Source organism: Medicago sativa, chromosome 5, assembly GCF_051527215.1.
Source record: "Medicago sativa cultivar Bolivia chromosome 5, Bolivia_mono, whole genome shotgun sequence".
Lineage (NCBI taxonomy): Eukaryota > Viridiplantae > Streptophyta > Magnoliopsida > Fabales > Fabaceae > Medicago > Medicago sativa.
This window is the reverse complement of record NC_140753.1, coordinates 30,711,745-30,732,909: the sequence shown is the minus strand read 5'-3', so window position 1 is coordinate 30,732,909 and position 21,165 is coordinate 30,711,745. Positions and strand designations below refer to the sequence as shown.

Here is a 21,165-nt window from a genome sequence, read left to right as displayed (position 1 = left end):
TTGTTTTTTTTCTTATGCATTTTTTATTCAGTATAGTTGTTTCTAAAATTATTCCCTATTATTTCACATGTACTATAAAACAAAAGCATAAAGTTTAATAAGATGGCATAAAGATAGAATTAAGAATGGTATTATCATCTTCTTAACAACATAGGATAGAATATCTCATCCTTAAAAAAAAAATCTCATGTTCTTCCAAACTAAAAAAATCAATTGCAAACTTCATCACTAATGTAAATCCTCAAAAAAAAAAAAAAAAAAAGTGAATGAAAAAATTAAACAGGAAGTCAAAGTTAAACCCACCGCAAAGAAGCAGTCACATTACCCCCAAACCGACACTTATCCCCCACCCGTTTCTTATGTGTCTAGTGTTTGCTCATTCAAGTCACCAACACCAACATTAAATGTCTTCAATATATATATATATATATATATATATATATATATATATATATATATATATATATATATATATATATATATATATATATATATATATATATATATATATATCGATTAAATTAATAAATTTAAATGACTAAATGTCTTCAATATTTATGAACTCTGAAAAAAAATTATGAATAAAAAATGTCCTTTTATGTCAATTTTAATTGAATCGTTGATTTTAGCAAACATTGCTTATGAGCTATCAATCAACAACCATCGGTTATAAATTATCGGTTATCAATTATCTTCAAAGCTTTGTCTGGTATAATCTCTTCCATTGAATCTATTTTTAATAAAAAAAAAAATTGGGATGGGTGTGAAGATCATAGGAAAATTTCATGGATAAATTGGTCTACTATTTGTTTACGTAAGGAGCATTGCGGGTTGGGGTTAGACAGTTGAGGGAGTTTAATAATACATTGTTAGGAAAGTGGTGTTGGTGGATGCTAGTAGAGAAGGATGGGTTTTTGTATAGGGTCTTGTTGGTGCGTTATGGTGAGAAGGCAGGAAGGTTGGAGGTTGGGGGCCGGAGTATTTCTTCTTGGTGGCGGGAGGTAGCTAGAATTTGTGACGGGGCAGGTGTAGATGGCGGGGGGTGGTTTGAGGAGTGCGTGTCGGGGAGGGTGGGAGATGGAGCTATACGTATTTCTAGTATGATAAGTGGTTTGGAGGTGTGCCTTTTTGTGTGCGTTTTAGGCGTCTTTTTGAATTAGCTGGGAACAAATTGAGCACGGTGGTTGTCATGTGCGCCCTTGGTTGGGACGCACGAATTTTGTTTATGGTTCTCAGATGTGGTGGTCGAACCCGTTTAGGTGTTTGGGTAACAACTAACCTTTTTGTGTATTCATGAATTGACAACCTTGTAGTTATTTGTGGTCTCCTTAATTAGTACACCTTATGCTAAGAAGACTATCCTATCAGTGTTAATATAATTCAATTTTTATTGTTAAAAAAAAGTTATGCATTGTTTTTACCAAAAGAGCCTTTGTATTTAAAATTGGATATCCTTAAAATTTGTGGTCATGTGTGGTCCCTCATGCCATACACCCTCCGAACCAACCCTCACCCTTATAATTGTGTTGGGCTTTATGAATCTCTGATTATATATTGACCAGAAAATTACAGCATTATTTTTCCCATTTATGAGTTTTTCACACATTCTATTTAGATTTTAAAATATGAAATATTTTAATGTGTTACGAAAGTTTTTAAGAGTATTTATGCCGTTCAAATTCTATAATCCGAACAACATAAAGTGTGAGAGAAATCAAAATGAGCAAAAAGAGGAGTCGGAAAATTAAAGATGTGTCCGTCAACAAAGAATAATAAAGGTGTGTGCAATATTCTTTTACTAAAACAATGGGTTCGTCAAGCATAATTGGATTTTTATGCAACATGATTATTTTTTGTTTCGATGTTAGTTGTTTTTCAAAATATTAATTTTTTCTCTATCATTTCACATGTACTACTATAAAACACAAATCATGAAGTCAACTAATTTTTTTTCAATCAAACTATGTGTATTCAATTATTAGGAGAAAAAGCATACATCATGTTTGATTTATATACAAGCAAATGTGAACTAATTTTGTCAAGTAGAGGGAACTAATTGACTCACACACCATAAATATGAAGAATTTTAGAAACTTAAGTTCAAACTATGACTTCTACATATCATTGTTCATAGAACTATCAATTATAAGTGATGATTTTACTTATTTATCCTTATTAATTGTATTCTCGTGATCACGAACACAAAATAAAAAATAATAACTTGGCTTAAGATGTTTTTTTGAGGGAACTTGGCTTAAGATGTTATTAATGGTTTATTACACATTTATAACAACTTGCAGTATTTTTTAATGTTGTATTATTGATTGTTTGTTATGAAACGTCTCATGTGCATTGAGATGTTATTCATGATTTATTACTCATTTATCTTTTAAATTGTTCAGCAGGTAGACATAAATTTAAGTGAAATGATATTTTGACAACCACTTTTTGACAATTTTTGAACAACATTCTCTCTCATACTTACATGATGTTATTATCCTCTCTCTTCCTTTTTCTCTCTCCATTGTTTTTGACCAATAAGAAGTGAGAAAAACAAGATTGTCAACAAAGTTGTCGTCAAATGAATGTCAAAATATCGTTATTCTAAATTTAATAACTCACTCATGACTTAAGATTCTTCTCGTACAGCCTCTCAAAAAAATATTCCTTTAGTACAACATGTACTTCGGATATAATTATTCATGATACGAAAGAACTTATCATCAATCCACCTTCCTACACATGTGCAAGCACCATTTCTAATGCTAGTTAATTATTCCATCAAAAAGAGCCTCCTCTACCATTCTCGCAAATGTTACCCCTTTCCTTGCGGTTCCGGACTAACAAAACTTTATACCACAAACTCCTCATTTCTCCTTCAACCTCTAACACCATTTACCTAGTAAAGTCAAATCGAATTCCCTTAACCTCCTCACCTTAATCCACCATTATGCTCTTTAGAAGAAATAGAGTCTCAATTTATTAAGAGATTTTACTTTTGATAATTGAAGACTGTTTTTTTTCTTTTATAATTTTTACGTTTGACACTTTTGGCTTCCAAGTAGCAGATGATATTGACCTTTTACATAGAGTTCAAAGGGTCATGCATAACAATGTTATGTCTCCGAACCACAAATGTTGTGTTTATAATGATTGATTTTGTCATCCAAAAAGTTTAACAGCGCAACTTGTTACTCGCTTCTCTTTGATTCAAGTGTAATTTTTTAATCTATTTTGAAATAAAAAAACTAAATTCAAAAGAATTGTCATACAAAAACTAAAATTTTCAAGAAGTGACACATTCTCTTTACTATCAATAAGTTTTCTTTGTTCGCTCATCACAAATAAAATCATAAGTATGGTTTAGATCAGTATATTCTATGTGTATTCAATTATAAGCAGAAAAAAAACCATACATTTGTTTGATTTATATATAAGCAAATGTGAACTAATTTTATCAAGTGGAGGGAATTAATTGATTTTTTTTTTGTCAAAAAATTAATTTTTTTGTCAAGTAGTCAAATGTGGCTAGGCTCACACACTGGAAGTATGAAGAATTCCAAAATTTTAAATTCAAACCCCAACCTCTATATATCATTGTCAATCGAGCTATCAATTATAAGTGGTGATTTTACTTATTTATCCTGATTAACTGTATTCCCATGATCATGAGCGCAAGATAAAAAATAATAACTTGAAAAAGTGATGTACAAGTTTTCCTTATCAATTAGATAATAAAATTAGAAAGAAGTAATTAATTACATTAAAAACAAAAAATTAACGGTGAGGCCTAGATTACCCTCTCTTGTTTAGGGGGTATTTACCCTTTCAAAATATCAACCAATCAAAATGTAATATACAAATGTAATATTAAATGTCAAATAAATGAGTCAATTTTTCTATTAAAAAAATCAATTTTAATAAGGTAACTTTTAATTTTTATTTAATTATATTTAGGTATACAATCTTAATTAATTTAGACTATAGGGCTTGTAACAATTAAAATTTCACATCAAATTCAACCCATAAATATTTATTTTTTAGGATGCAAAATTAATAAGTTTTTGGAATACTTTTAAAACATTATTTGTTTTTTAATTAAAAACAAAAAGGGGTAGCCAATTTTTTCTCTACAAAAAAAATTGTTCCTAATTTGTACTTCCACGGATAAGTTGATATAACAAATTTCCACCGATATTTGTATTTTTGTTGCAAAATTAATAAGTTATTGGAATACTTTAAAATTTTAAATAATAAATGAGTCAATTTTTCTATTAAAAAAATCAATTTTAATAAGGTAACTTTTAATTTTTATTTAATTATATTTAGGTATACAATCTTAATTAATTTAGACTATAGGGCTTGTAACAATTAAAATTTCACATCAAATTCAACCCATAAATATTTATTTTTTAGGATGCAAAATTAATAAGTTTTTGGAATACTTTTAAAACATTATTTGTTTTTTAATTAAAAACAAAAAGGGGTAGCCAATTTTTTCTCTACAAAAAAAAAATTGTTCCTAATTTGTACTTCCACGGATAAGTTGATATAACAAATTTCCACCAATATTTGTATTTTTGTTGCAAAATTAATAAGTTATTGGAATACTTTAAAATTTTAAATATTAATTGTTTTTTTAATCTACTTTTTTTTGGTGGTGGCCGGGGTTCGAACCCTAGACCTATATTTTATGCATTGTCCATATCAACTGAGCTAAGCTCACGAGGATTGTTTTTATAATCTACTAACAATATATAAAAAATTATTAAAAAAAAATATATTTATTAAAAAAATATATCAAAATCAAAATCCAACAAAATTTTGCAATTGTCCTTCTTAAAAGCCAATATATTATCATGATAATTACAGACAACTATTTTTTCAATTCCACACAGCAAATTTAAATATCTACTTTTACTACTAATCTACTACCACTAATACTATAATAAGAAAATTAGAAAATCTTACTCGAGTAAAATTTCATAATTATCCTCACAATCTTCTTAATTTTATGGGTTTAATTGTCATTTTACAAAATAAAATACAAATTTATTCATTTTGAAAAAATTATTATATATATTTTTGTTTATCTTTCTAGCCTAACTAATTCTCTATGTATCTTCATTTTTCAGATTTATCACTTCCAAGCCTAACTAATTCTCTATATTATCATTTTGTTCTCATCTATTTTAATCTCTTAATCTTAATAATTTGCATATTTAAAAAATTAATAGAAACAATACAATAATGTTAATTTTTTAAAATAATCATTAGTTTTCAAAATTTAAGCATATCAACTTTCTCATATCGGTATACATAAAATTTGATTTTGGAGATATAAGCACATAAAGTCTACAATGAGTGCGGTGTCAATATTTAACGGTATTTTGGAGAAACAATACAGTGATGTTGATATTTTAAAAATAGTCTCGAGTTTTCTAAATTTTATCATATTGACTATTACATATTGTTAAAAAAAATAATTCTTCTGCATATATAAATATATAAAATCTTCAACGAGTGTTGTGCAAATATTTATCGGTGTTTTAAATATAAAATAAAAAGTTATTTAATAGAAACATTAAATTGATGTTGATATTTTGAAAATTGTCACGAGTTTTCAAAATTTTATCATATCGATTTTCTCATATATGTACATAAAAATTTATTTATGCATATATAAACACATAAAATCTGCAACGGGAGCGGTGCAAATATTGAATGGTGTTTTGCATATAAAATAAAAAGTTATTCAATAGAAACACTATATTAATGTTTATATTTTGACAATATTAATGAGTTTCTACGCTTTTATCATATCAACTTTCTCATATATTAACATAAAAAATTATTTTTGCAGATAAATCACATAAAATCTACAACGGGTATGGTGAAAACATTGAACGGTGTTTTGCATATAAAATAAAAAGTTATTTAATAGAAACACTACATTGATGTTGATATTTTGAAAATTATCATGAGTTTTAAAAAACTTATTTTATTGACTTTCTTATATGTGTATATAAAAATTTGTTTTCGTGTACATAAGAAAATAAAATCCACAACATACACGATTCAAATATTTAACATTTTTTTATATATAATATATGAAAAAAAAACATTTGATAGTACTAACAAAGTAATTATTTTTTATATGATTACCACAATGTTACGTGACCCGTGCGTAACCGCACAGGTCTATTACTATTTAAAAAATAAAATAAAGCATGGCGGTTTTTTTCAAAGGAGAAAACATGAGGGTTGTTTTATTAAAAAATAAGCTATGAACTTGGCCGTTATTTTTTAAGCCATGAACATGTTGTTTTATTAAAAAAATAATTAAATTAAATTAATAGGGTTAAAATTGGAAGAAAATATAAAAAAACTACTTGCTATAAGCTCAAAAGCTACTTGAAATAGCTTCTCAAAAACCCCTATAAGCTAGTGGAAAAAGCTTTTTACCCAACACATCTTATTATATCAAAACAAACTTATAAGCTAGTCCAACAAGCTATAAGCTAGCTTATTCGTGTTACCAAACACATCCATGATAGGTTGAATTTGATGTGAAATTTTAATTGTTACAAGCCCTATAGTGTAAATTAATTAAGATTGTATACCTAAATATAATTAAATAAAAATTAAAAGTTACCTTATTAAAATTCATTTTTTTATAGAAAAAATTGACTCATTTATTTGGCATTTAATGTTACATTTGTATATTACATTTTGATTGGTTGATATCTTGAAGGGGTAAATACCCCCTAAACAAGAGAGGGTAATGTAGAAAAAACCAAAATTAACATGTTCATAAAGCAATACTATTTGCATAACTATTAACTGATCCAATAACAACACACTATTTGTCACAATTCAAGGAGGTGTGACTGAAAAATAGGAAGTGAACAAATAAATCATGCAATTAAAACTTGCCAACTATGTCTTGAAAAATTCTTGATGCTATTTTTCTAGAGAAATAGCATTTTCCTAATCTAAAATTCAATTTTTTTGCAACCTATTCATTCACACTTATTTCATGCAAAATTTACGTTTCTCCGACAACACAGCTTTCTGCAAATCTTCCATGCACACATCACCGCCGCAAAACACCATCCTCGTTCCGCCGTCCACTGCCACATTCCTTACACTCCTCCACTCACACAAACTTCCATTGATAACCTCACATACAACAAGCTCCTCTAGTACTAACGTGTTCCGCAAGTAAACAAAATCACCAACCCAAATCACTTCAACTGAACCAAACTCTGAATCACCCTTCAACTTCTCCACCATCTCCTTCGGCATCGAACCGATTTCTTTCATTCCCGAAACTAATCCATCCTTAAGCTTCACCTCTCTGATATTGCTAGCTTCACCCACCAATCCAACCACCATCAATTTCTCCGATAATGTTCCGGTGACACAGTAGAATACACTTTGATCAGGACGAAGATAGTAAGGTCCTTCCCATTTCATTACAATAGTATTGAAAGAGTATGTCACACCGGAATCTTTCTCCGTCATAAGCATAGTTTCTCCGACGACTGAAATAGACTGCCACGTGGATGCCGACGTATTTTTCAGCTTTTCCGGCATTGATTGACATCTGACCCAAGCACGCCTCTCCATGTTATACATCTCTACAGCAAGAGGATCATCCTCGAACTCACACGCGCCACCAGCGACAACCACATGATTTCCAACGCGCGCTACTATAGGGTCCGTGCGCCACACGCACGGTGAAGGTGCATGGTGCCACTCAAGATGAAGTGCATCAATGGAAAAAGTGAACTCCGATGGGGTTAACGTGTAGAGTAAAGTCGAATGAGATGATCTAACGGTGGGGAATTCACCAGATTTGGTGATCAACGGTTGGTGCTTAATCTGAAGCCATGCATGAGAGCGAGGGTCGTAAGCATGTTCGGTAACTACGCGTGAAGCGTGTGTGGTTTGTGTGAGAATTATGAGCCATGGTTTGATTTGTTTGAGGTGTGTGAATGAGGAGAAAACAACATGGTTCCAAACCTTTGAGACATGACAAGCAGGAACAAGTTCGATGAGTGGTACGAGGGAGAATATGGCTTCTAAAACATCGACTTCAATGTGTGTTTCTTCTTCGTGTTCTTTTTCTGTGGCAGCCATTGTAAGAGGAAAAAAGGTTTGTGTTGATTTTTGGGTAGTGGAGTTTTGGGTGTGAGAGGGAATATGAGTTGGTGGTTTGTGAGATGGAAAATGCTACTTCTCAAGAAAAATAGCTTCAAGAATTTTTCAAGACACGGTTGGCAAATTTTATTTGGATGATTTATTTGTCCACTTCCTATTTTTCAGCCACACCTCCTTGAATTGTGGCAAATAGTGCATTGTGATTGACTATTCTTTATTCTTGAAGAATTCTTGATGTTATTTTTCTAGAGATATAGCATTGCTCTTGTGAGATTTATATAAAAGTGGGGAAAAGGCTTTGTGGTTCCATCATCAATGGGGTGATATATTGACATGCCACCTATATACTTTTTTAAAAGAAAAAACAGGTAGGTGCCACCTAATGTGCATTTGCTGACCTATACACACGTTTCAAGTTCACGAGTACGATGTTAATTTTCATTTTCAATAAGTTATATTCATAGATTTTGGTTGGATACCAATTTTTCATAGACAAATTTTTTTAATATTTGAATACAAAAATATGACATTGTTGGATGTGAGGTATATATCCAACAACTTGTTGCATGTGTGCCCTATTGCAAAGGAGCACCGCATCGGGCTAATTCAAATAGTTGAACCGGTCTCTAATTGACTCATGCGTTCTTCGTCGAATTTCATGAAAGCAGTTACGTTGAACTCGTTTATGTAAGCGTGGCTCCACTGCCACAATTAAACACGATGACATTTACACGCATTTTTACACGTTTTTCTCTTGAGAGTTCAGTTATTGACTTAGGCGTTTGAGTAGTTACTTGTTTTGCAGGTTCCTTCCCCATTGTTGACGAATAACCTCCGGCATACCAAAGCTCTTCCATATTCACTGTACCAGATCGTCACCAGCACGAGCATCGAGATCGCGTCATCCTAATTTTGTCCCCGGATAGATCACCAACCAAACTTCATAGATATCCAACCAAACTTTCTAAGACAAATTTTCTTATTGGATGAAACGATGTGAGTCACACACTTTAAAAATGGATCACATATCAAGTGGTAAGATCTACATGAACATCACCCGATAGAAAATGAGTGTTAGAAATAAAGTGTTTCTATCATTTCTCTTACCTCTTTTTTTTTTTTTTTTGAAAAAATGGATCATCCATCTTAAAGTTAGAACAAAGTTTTGTATGGACTTGTCCACTGAAAATGGTACCAAGAGGAAATCGAACTTACCTTAAGAAGAGTACACTCTACGATCCCAAGTCAACCACTAACCCAACCTCAATTGGGTTTCTCATTTCTCTTACCTGAATTAAAATTTCAAAAATCTCTAATAATTAGAAGACACGACTTTTTGGATTCTTTACATGATCGTATATATGATAATTCTTCCACATATTGTTATACCCTAATTTTGGACCTAAAAATACTTGCTCAAAATATTTTTTCATCTCTGATATGTGTCAATTACTCTTGAGAGATTGCCAATTTGGTATTGTTTACCCTGATATTTTACTATGTTTTAGCTGCATGTTTTATTGCCTTTGTTTTGAAAAAATTTCAATTGTAACTTTGTCTATGTTTTCTTGCATTTTAAACCATCCAAAGGGTCTTTCTTGCATTCCAAGTTATTTGAAATTGTCTCTGATCAATTGCATCTTTCTCTGCATTTTATTTCAATGTTATTTGCAAAATTCATAAAAAGGGTATTTTAGTCATTTCCTGCATTCAAACTTATTCTAGTCCTTGAAATTTGTCTCTGAGTTTTTTCAATTTGTTTGTATAAGTCCTTGTTTCTATTCCATGTTAAAATCCATTTCAAAGATTGCATCTGAGTCATTTTGGGCCAATTTAGTCCCTGAGGGCATTTTAGTCATTTCCTGTGTTAAAACTCCTTTTAATCCCTAAAAAATTGTCGCTGAGTCTTTTTAATTTGCTTGTATAAACTCTTGCTTTAATTCCCTGTTAAGAACCATTTTAAAAATTGCATTTGAGTCATTTTGAGTCGTTTTAGTCCCTAGGGGCATTTTGGTCATTTCACACAAAATTTTGACAGAGAGAGGTTACTTTGAAGTACCTCATTTATGTAGTTGGTTCATTTTAGTCCTTTTTGTGTTTTTTATTGGTTTCACTTTACGTTTTTTCCAATTTACCAATTTTATTCCAATTTTATTATTAATTGCATTTCAGTCCTTCAAGATTTTAAAAATTGCACTTTTGTCCTTTCTTCCATTTTATTTTCCTTTTAAAGTCTTTTTCAATTTACATTTTAGTCCTTTCGTCTTAAAAATTGCAGTCCAGTCCATTTTTTATTAATTGCAGATTGGTCCCTTAACTTTCAAAAATTGCAAAAAGGTCCCAAGTCCAAAATTAGTCCAAGGCCGAGCCAAACAAGTCCAGTACAGGTGTCAGCAAGCTATTGGTTTAGATATCACACATGTCAGCTATAAATACGACACATCATCAATGCACAGTGCCAACAACACCATTCATTACACGCCAACTCATCAAATCACAGAAACAGAAAGAAGCTTTCTCTCTCCATTCAGTTAGATCAAAACCCTAACCGTTTCAGAAAATCACCAAGAACATTCATCAAACCCTAGATTTCCAGAACCAAAAATTGAATCGAATTGAAGCAAATTCATTGTAGTTCTCAGAGATTCGAAGGTGAATCTTCATCATCGAACTGGAATAACTGCAATTCAAGCACAAATCCAACGAATTTGCACGAACACAGTGAGAGAAGTGAGAAGAAGAAAGAATCGAAGCAAGTTTTGAACTAGTGAAGAAGAAGAAGAAGAGAAGAACACCGATTTATTTTTGGTTCAAACTTACCAGAAGAATCAGAAGCAGTTACGAAGTTCTCTAGCGAAATCTTTGTTCGAATCTCCGATTAACTCAGGTAACTTCACAAAAACTTCTTCGTTTTCATTGCAAAAGCTCAACGAAGGTCTATTAACACAAATAAACGGTGAATTGAAGCAGATTAACAAGTTCTGAGACTTGTTCTTTCAAAGATTGAAAAAGATTGAAAAAGATTTGAAAACTGAACCCTAAAATGTAGATCTACGAAGATTCACCGTTCATTTTGTAAAACAAAGGTCAGATTCGTAGTCAGCATGAAAAATAGAGCAAGTTAGGGTTTAGATCCATGTAGATCGGAGTTGTCAAGGTCTCGCCGAAATCTGGAACTCACGGCGGTGAAGATGAAGATTCCGATGAATCTTCATCTTCTCCAGCCGTTTCATTCCAGAAACCGGCGGTGAAGGTGATCGGAGAAGAAGAGAGATTGCAGAGCTTCTCTCACTAGGAGAAGAGTTAGAGAGAGAAAGAGAAGAAGAGAATGATTTTGACCGGTCCTCCTAGGTATTTATAGGTAGTTAAACCGGACCGGTCTAACACCGGTCCATTCCCCTTGCATCTTGGCCATTGGATCTAGGTTTGATCCATCTGGATCAATCCAATGATCCTGAGCCTTTCTGGATAATCCAGATCCATTTCCCTTTGGGCCTGGGCTTCTTTCTTCATTTTCCTTTGTTTTTTTTGCTATGTACACCTGTTCTCTTGCTGTTCGCACCCTGCATGCTTGTTTTTGTACTATAAAATTCCTAAAAAAAATTGTTCAATGTTTTCTTGTTATTTTCAATAATTTTTGATGTGTTTTACATGTCAATCTTGATAAAAAATACATGAAAATAATTTGTTCCTTGCTGATTCAATTCTTTTTCATTTTTTGATAAAAATCTTGTTAAAAACTTCTAAAAGTTTGTGAACTTCCTTGCATTTAGTTTTGACACTTAAAACTTGTTTCTTATGATATTTTGGCATGTTAAAATTGATAAAAATATATGTGTTACTTAAAACTTGTTTCTTATGATCTTCCACTCCAAGAATCCGGTTCCTACTTTGCTAGCTGACACATACCATGCTATTCACGATCGATCTGGAAAGGGTCGTGGATACATTCTTTGTTGTGTACCTCTCCTCTATAGGTGGTTTATTTCGCACCTTCCGAAGTCTTTCCATGATAATCCAGAGAATTGGACTATTTCACAGAGGATCATGGCTCTCACCCCTAATGAAGTGGTTTGGCTCACTCCCGCTGCTAGAGTCAAAGAAATCATCTTCGGTGGTGAAAAGTTTCTTAATGTACCTCTTCTTGGTACCCGGGGTGGAATCAACTATAACCCGGAGCTCGCCTTGCGACAATTTGGTTTCCCGATGAAAGAGAAGCCTATCTATCTTGCTACATCTCCTTACTTCTTCCATTACTCTAATGCTCCCACAGGAATAAGAGAAGATTTCATAGAGGCTTGGTCCAAGCTTTGGAAGAAAGAGGTGAAGCATATGGGTGTGAGATCCGGTATTGCTCATGAGGCCTATACTCAGTGGGTGATAAACCAGGCTGAGAAGATTGGCATGCCTTACCCCGCCATGAGATATGTGTCTGCATCTATTCCAACCATGCCTTTGCCTCTACTACCACCTACTCAGGAGATGTATCAGGAGCATCTAGCTATGGAGAGTCGAGAGAAGCATCAGTGGAAGACTAGATACTATGAGGCTGAGAATTTGATCATGACTTTGGATGGAAAAGAGGAACAGAAGACTCATGAGGTTTTGACATTGAAGAAGGAGTTGGCTAAAGCTAGGAAAGAAATTGAAGAAAAGGATAAGTTGCTTATGAGAGATTCCAAGAGGGCTAGGGGTGCCCGTAACTTCTATGCCCGATACTGCAGTTATGAGTCTGAGTCTGAGGATGATACGTCCACTTCCTATGCTTGAGGACTTCTGTTTCCTGTTGTTATTTCCAGTTGTTATCGTTGTTTTACATTTCAAAGTCTATCCTTTGGCTTAGTATTTCAAAGGGAGTTATCTTGTAAGACCTTGTGATGTTTGAACGTTTCAGTTTGTTTAGTAATGTTTACAAATTTCTAATTTGTCTAAAACTCTTCGATAACACAAAAAGAGTTTTTTTTTGCATATGCATTTACACATCTCATGCATCATATGCATTCATTGGTCACAAAAGACTTCCCTCGTGCTCATTGCCTCCTAGTTTCTCCGCCGCAGTCTGAAAAGTGGCTCGTGCACGCAAGATTCACCAACCGGATAGAGTTCATCAAACAAGATTATACAAGAGAAGAAACATGGCTAACTTTGAAGAAGAAAATGCTCAGCTTCGTGCTGAATTGGCTGCTATGAAAGAAGACTTGGCTAAGGCTCATGACGCTATGTCTACTCTGATGGCTGCACAAGAACAACCAGCCACATCTGTTCCAGCTTCTACTGAGATGATTCCATCTATCCCACTATCTACTGTGGCTTCTGATGCTCGTTTTGTCATGCCCAATGGGCGTCCCTATGGACTCTCAGCCTTCTATGCTCCTAATACTGCGGCTGGTATTTCTGGTATTGCCCATCAAGGACATATTCCTGCAACAACTTTTGCTTCTACATCTACCTCTATGCCTCAAGTGACTACCGTTGTTACCGATCCTGTTGTGCACACTGTGCAACAGGTAATCGATGTGGACACTCCGCGTGGACAGGACCCCATAATGGAGGCTATGATAGAGCAGTTAAGGGAGCTAGCCAGAGAGCTCCGTGAGGTCAAAGCTAGCCGTGGGAACGGTGTTTCTGCTAAGGCTCGTGATCTATGCCTGGTATCCCGATTTAAGGTTCCTAAGAAGTTCAAAGTGCCAGATTTTGACAAATACAATGGATCTTCGTGTCCACATAGCCATGTCATTCGGTACGTACGAAAGATGGCCAACTACGCAGATAATGATGCGCTGATGATCCACTGCTTCCAGGATAGCTTGATGGAAGATGCGGCAGACTGGTACACTGGTCTGAGCAAAGACAATATCCATACTTTTGAGGAACTCGCTGCTGCTTTTGAAAATCATTATGAGTTTAACATCCGCTTGAAGCCGAATAGGGACTCTCTTAAGTCTTTGTCTCAGAAGTCAGATGAAACCTTCCGTGAATATGCTCAGAGATGGAGAGGGGCAGCTGCCCGTGTTTCTCCTCGGCTCGATGAAGAAGAATTGACACAGACATTCCTGAAAACTTTGAAGAAGGAATATGTTCAAAGAATGATAGTCTCTGCTCCAAATAATTTCTCCGACATGGTTACTATGGGAACTCGTCTAGAGGAGGCTGTCAGAGAAGGTATCATTGTTCTTGAAAAAGGTGAGTCCTCAGCTAAGCGCGCCAAAGAAGTATGGTAATGGCCACCATAAGAAGAAAGAATCCGAAGTAGGGATGGTATCCGGTAACCAGTCTACAGCTGCTGCTCAGTTACCTCTGCCCTACCAATATATGCAGTACTCTCAACATCCTTTCTTCCCACCATTCTACCGGCAATATCCTCTGCCACCGGGTCAACCACCAGTGCCTGTTAATGCCATTGCTCAGCAGGTACAACAGCAGCCTCCTGCTCAACAGCAACAGCAGCAACAACAGGGACCTCGGCCCAAGACTTATTTTCCACCAATACCAATGCGGTATGCTGATCTGCTTCTAACTCTACTCGCTAAAGGCCACTGCGTCACCAGACCAGGCAAGCCTCCGCCTACGCCATTGCCTCCCAGGTTCCGACAGGATCTCACATTTGAATTCCATCAGGGCGCTCAAGGCCACGATGTGGAAGGTTGCTACGCTCTGAAGTACGTTGTAAAGGATCTGATAGATAGAGGACGATTGACTTTTGAAAATAGTGTTCCACATGTTCTTGACAATCCACTTCCAAACCATGCTGCTGTTAACATGATCGAGGCTTTCGAAGGAGTTCGTGTTCCTCAAGAAGCTCCCACTTTAGATGTCCGTAATGTTGCTACTCCTTTGGTGCCGCTACATGTCAAACTTTGCCAAGCTTCTTTGTTTAATCACGATCATGCTTCTTGTTCAGAATGTCTTCAAAATCCTATGGGTTGTTGTGTGGTGCAAGGTGATATCCAAAGCCTAATGGATAGCAAACACTTGATTGCCAGTGATGTTTGTGTGATTGTGCCAGTGTTTCATGATTCTCCTGCTGGGGGTGTGCCACAGGCAAGGAATGTTGAACCCTTAGTAATCAGGTTACCTGGCCCGGTATCTTATGCCTCTACTAAGGCAATCCCTTACAAGTATGATGCAACTATGATTGAAAATGGGGTAGAAGTGCCTCTGGTATCCCCAGCTACGGTTGATAACTCCACCAGTTGCTCCTCCTGTTGACAAGAACGCCGGCCCATCAGGCCAGTCTATTGAAGAGTCTAATCCGGACGAAATTCTGAGGCTTATTAAAAAGAGCGATTATAAGATTGTAGACCAGCTGCTGCAAACTCCGTCAAAGATATCCATCTTGTCTTTACTCCTGAGCTCAAAAGCTCACAGGAAAGTGCTGATGAAAGTACTGGAACAGGCCTATGTTGATCATGAAGTCTCCGTGGATCAGTTCAACAGAATAGTGGGTAACATTACTGCTTGCAATAACTTGGGGTTTGGTGACGATGAGCTCCCCGAAGCAGGGAAATACCACAACTTAGCTACGCATATCTCAGTGCACTATAAGTCTGACATGATATCCAATGTGTTGGTGGACACTGGATCATCCTTAAATGTAATGCCTGATTCTATATTGAGACAGTTGAGTCATCATGGAATTTCTCTAAGGGGAAGCAGCTATTTGGTTAAGGCTTTTGACGGATCTCGTAAAGATGTTCTTGGAGAAGTAGATCTGCCAATTACCATTGGTCCTGAGACGTTCCAGATCACTTTCCAAGTCATGGACATCAATGCTTCTTACAGTTGTCTCCTCGGAAGACCGTGGATTCACGACGCTGGGGCAGTAACTTCTACTCTGCACCAGAAGCTCAAGTTTGTAAAGAATGGTAAGCTTGTCACTGTACATGGTGAAGAAGCGTATCTGGTTAGCCAAGTGTCATCTTTCTCTTATGTTGAAGCAGGGACCGCTGAAGGGACGTCATTTCAAGGCTTGACTGTTGAAGGTGCAGAGCCCCGGAGAGCTAGTGCTAGTATGGCTTCATTGAAAGACGCCCAGGAAGCTGTTCAAGAAGGGCAAGCTGCTGGCTGGGGCAAAGTGATACAGATTTTGGAGAACAAGCGTAAAGAGGGCCTTGGGTTCTCCCCGACCTCAGGCGTTTCAACAGGAACTTTCTATAGTGCTGGGTTTATTAATGCTATTGCTGAAGATGCTGCTGAAAGTAGTTATGTGCCTATGTTTGTTGTACCAGGAGGCACCGTGAAAAATTGGGAGGCCATTGATGTTCCTTTAGTCATGCATGCTTCCATGTAATGTGTCTTGTTGCTCATGCTTTTCTTTGTTTTCAAAATAACAATCCTTTCGCTCTGCCCGAGGCGAAAGTGATGACCTTGTAAGGGCATGTTTGTTTCGGCATTGCTGTTATCAATAAAAGTTGTCCTCTTTTCCGTGACTCTTTGTTTTTTTTATACTTTTTAGTCCATTTTTCTTGGATATAATGGTAATGCAAGAAAAAACCAAAACATCTGTATTTTCTTATTAATTTCAAAAATCTGCATGAAATTTTTTTTTCTAAAATCATCCCAATCATTTTATGCAGATTGAACCATAATAAACCAACCCGCTGAACACAGTGACCCTACGGTTCCTCCAAATTTTGAATTCCCTGTATACGAAGCTGAAGATGAGGAGGATGACGAAGAGATACCGTATGAGATCACTCGACTGCTTGAGTAAGAAAGAAGAGCCATTCAGCCTCACCAGGAAGAGATTGAGCTCATCAATCTGGGTACTGAAGAGAACAAGCGGGAGATCAAAATTGGTGCTGCACTTGAGCCAGAGGTAAAAAAGAAGATCACTCAGCTTCTCCACGATTATCCAGATGTCTTTGCATGGTCCTATGAAGATATGCCGGGTCTAGATCCCAAGATTGTAGAACATCGGATACCGACAAGACCTGAATGCCCTCCCGTCAAATAGAAATTGAGAAGGTCTCGTCCAGACATGGCTCTTAAGATCAAGGCTGACGTGCAAAAGCAAATTGACGCTGGTTTCCTCATGACAGCTGAATATCCAGAGTGGATTGCCAACATTGTACCAGTGCCAAAGAAAGATGGGAAAGTTCGAATGTGTGTTGATTACAGAGATTTGAATAAAGCCAGTCCGAAAGATAACTTCCCATTGCCACATATTGATGTGCTCGTTGACAGTACCGCTCAATCCAAAGTGTTTTCTTTTATAGACAGTTTCTCCAGCTATAACCAGATACGGATGTCACCTGAAGATAGAGAAAAGACTTCTTTCATTACTCCATGGGGAACATTCTGTTATAAAGTGATGCCGTTTGGGTTCATAAACACTGGTGCAACGTATCAGAGAGGGATGACTACTCTGTTTCATGATATGATTCACAAAGAAATTGAAGTATATGTTGATGATATGTTTGTGAAATCAAGTGATGAAGAGCAGCATGTTGTGTATTTGAAAAAGATGTTTGAAAGATTAAGGAAGTACAAACTGCGGTTGAACCCCAACAAGTGGACATTTGGCGTAAGATCTGGAAAGTTGCCAGGCTTTATTGTCAGTCAAAGAGGCATTGAAGTTGATCCTGACAAAGTCCTAGCCATCAGAGAAATGCCGGCCCCTCAAACTGAAAAGCAAGTCAGGGGTTTCCTCGGACGCCTGAATTATATTTCAAGATTTATATCTCACATGACTACTACCTGTGGACCAATTTTCAAATTGCTCAGAAAGAATCAGCCTGTTGTATGGAATGATGAGTGTCGGGAAGCTTTTGATAGCATTAAAGAATACTTGTTGGAACCACCTATCCTTGTCCCGCCAGTGGAAGGAAGGCCTTTGATTATGTACCTGTCAGTGTTAGATGAGTCTGTGGGTTGTGTTCTTGGTCAATGATGAGTCATTAATTAGTCTATTTTATTGCATTATTTAGTTTAGTTTTATTTAAGATTTGATTTTATTTTATTGCATTTTATTTCCTTTTTGAATATTTTACTTTAAATTGCTTTTTATTATATTTTAGGAACGAATATATGGTGGAAGGTGTCTTGGAGCAAAAGAAAGAGGACTGGAGCAAATACAGTGCGAAAATACGAAGATACGGGACAAAAGTATATTCCCACATAGTCAGAAGCTTGGCACGGCCCGTGCCAACATGTGGCACGGCCGTGCCACCTCCCAGAAGCCTCTTTTGCTGCTTTTCTTCGAGCCCAAGTTACTCTGTTGTAGTTTTACTGCTTTGCCCTTGTAGTTGCTTAGATTTTAAGTCAATTGTAAAGCTATAAATAGAGTAGCACTCCATCATAAACATTCATCTTTTGTTCTTGGAATAAAAGTTCACTTTTATATTATTGTTCTTTAACTTTATTGCTTTCTCTCTTCTTCCCCCATGTCTACAATGAACGTTAGTGAGTAGACTTCTTTGTCTTGGGATTGTTGGGAAGTCTAATGACATAATCCTAACGAACCAAGCTTTAACCCTAATTCTATGTAGCCGTAATTTCTAATTTAGATTCACCGTTTTAACATGAATTAACAATTATCAAACTGTGGAAGCGAAAGCGGAGGGTTTGATAATTGTTAATCCATTACCCCAAACATCAATTCATAAAGCGAGAGCGGAGCTTTGATGTTGGAACAAGTGAATCTAGACAATAATTGCAAGACAGTGAAATAGTCCTTGCAATTATTGAGACACAGGTAGTTTCAATCCTTATAAGCATCTTCTAAGTAATCAAGTCAGCGAAATAGGCTTGGTTAGTAGAGGTAAACTTTCACCAGACTTTCATCGAAAAGGTGAGGGGCTAAAGGGAAATCGGTCTTTAGAAATTAAGGTGTAAACCATGGAATTAGAAGTTAAAGTCTTGTCTAGTGAAAGATTTGTTATTATGATGAACCGATAATCCCAAGGCTCTTTTATATTATTGTTATTTACTTTCAGCAATTAAACCCCCTTTTTATAAACTTTTCTCTGTTCTAATCATTCTCTAAAAGTTAATCGAATTCACAACTCCCTAGCGGAACGATACTCTTCTTACTATTATTACTTCGATAGGCCGTGCAATTGCGGTTTGGCCCTATCAAGTTTTTGTCGCCGTTGCCGGGGAGTTATTGCAATTTGGTTAACTTTTTTTTAACGATTAGACTAAAAAAAAAAATCTTTTTCTTTATTTTATCCTATTTTATTTTATTGTGTTTCTTTTTATTTTTCTTTCTAAAAAAAAAACATATATATATATATATATAAAATATATTATTTCCTCTTTTATTATTATTTTACTTTTATTTAAAAAAAAAAAATCTCTCTCTCTCTCTCTCTCCAAAAGAAAAAAAAATCTTCTGTTTTATCTTATTTTATTTTATTTCTTTCTTTCTCTATTTCTTCTTTTTCCTTTAACTTCTTGGGAAGATAATAACGATATGACTAAGGAACGCTCTCTCAAAGAGTATGCAATCCCATCTCCAAATGAGTCATACGATGCTATTGTGTACCCAACGGTTGAGGACAATTTTGAAATAGAACCTGCACTTGTTCACTTAGTGCAGCAAAATCAATTTTTCGGATCACCCACTGAGGATCCGAATTTTCATATTTCAACATTTTTAAGACTCAGTGGAACCTTGAATGCAAACCAAGAGGCCGTAAGGCTGCACCTCTTTCCTTTCTCCTTAGGGGGTAGAGCTAGTGCTTGGTTTCATTCATTGGAAATTGGTTCTATCTTTTCATGGCAACAAATGAAGCAAGTTTTTCTTGCCCGATTCTTTCCCTATTCTAAAACCGTCCATTTAAGGATTCAAATCACACAATTCACTCAAAAAGATGGAGAATCTCTTTACGATGCGTGGGAGCGTTTCAAAGAAATGCTTAGAATTTGTCCCCATCATGGTTTAAAGAATTGGCTTATTATTCACATTTTTTATAACGGTCTTTTGTATACCACAAAAATTTATGTTGATGCAGCTGCAGGTGGAGCTTTAATGAACAAGGATTACACAGAAGCATACGCCTTGATTGAAGACATGGCTCAAAATCATTACAAGTGGACCGACGAGAGAGCCATCACTAATTCTTCACCATCCAAAAAGGAGGCAGGTATGTATGAAGTCTCTAACTATGATCACCTTGCCGTTAAGATTGATGCATTAACCCAAAAATTTGAAAAATTAAATGTTGGTGTCATCTCTTCTTCTTCTTCTGCATCTCCTTCTTGTGAAATTTGTGGTGTATTTGGCCATATTGGCATTGATTGCCAACTAGGTAGTGTTGTTAGAAGTCCCGAGCAAGTAAACTATGCTCATTATAATCAAGGGTTTAGAAACAGCGAATTTTTTATTCAAACCCCTCAAAATCTTTTTGGACAAGAAACAACACCACTCAGTTATGCAAACAACCAAATAGTCCCTCAAAAATCCAGCTTGGAACTTTTTTTAGAAAATTTTCTTATAAATCAATCTGAGCAGCTCCAAGAACTTAAAAACCAAACTGAATTTTTGAAGGACTCTCTTGCCAAACATACATCGAACGTAGACTCCATAGTTACTCACAGTAAGTTGATAGAGACTCAGACTTCTCAAGTACCCCAACAGGTGGCTACTCCCTCTCAAACCTCCGAAGTCCTTCTAGGCCAAACCGAAACCAACCCCAAAGACCATATAAGTGCTATTATTTTTAGGGATGGTAACCAATTAGAGGACCCCGTTGTGAAAATTAAGAACAATGAAGGAGAGCTAGGAAGTGATGAGCCTCAAAATGAGAAAGCTATAGGAGAGAATGACAAGCCATTTGTTTCACCATCTCATGAGCCTAAAATTCCTTTAACACAAGAGTTTGCTAAATCCAAGTTAGATGAGCAGTTTAGAAATTTTATTGAAATATTTCCAAAGAAATTGCCACATAAACTTAAGGATCCAGAGAGATTTTCCATACCTTGTGTCATAGGATATAAAACATTTGAGAAAGCAATGTGTGATTTGGGAGAGAATGTTAGTTTGTTGCCATTATC

The 21,165-nt window shown here is 35.5% G+C and overlaps 1 non-coding gene and 1 pseudogene across 2 annotated transcripts; both read right to left on the bottom strand.

Annotated features, from left to right (window-relative positions):
• Positions 1-6,808: 6,808 nt before the first annotated feature.
• On the bottom strand, positions 6,809-8,698 carry LOC146921713 (F-box/kelch-repeat protein At1g23390 pseudogene; annotated as a pseudogene). The gene has a single exon (XR_015012215.1). The product of XR_015012215.1 is annotated as an F-box/kelch-repeat protein At1g23390 pseudogene (transcript).
• Positions 8,699-19,946: 11,248 nt separating this feature from the next.
• On the bottom strand, positions 19,947-20,052 carry LOC146921712 (small nucleolar RNA R71). Its single transcript, XR_015013001.1, has one exon. It is a non-coding gene; the product is annotated as a small nucleolar RNA R71 (small nucleolar RNA).
• Between the last annotated feature and the right edge of the window lie 1,113 nt (positions 20,053-21,165).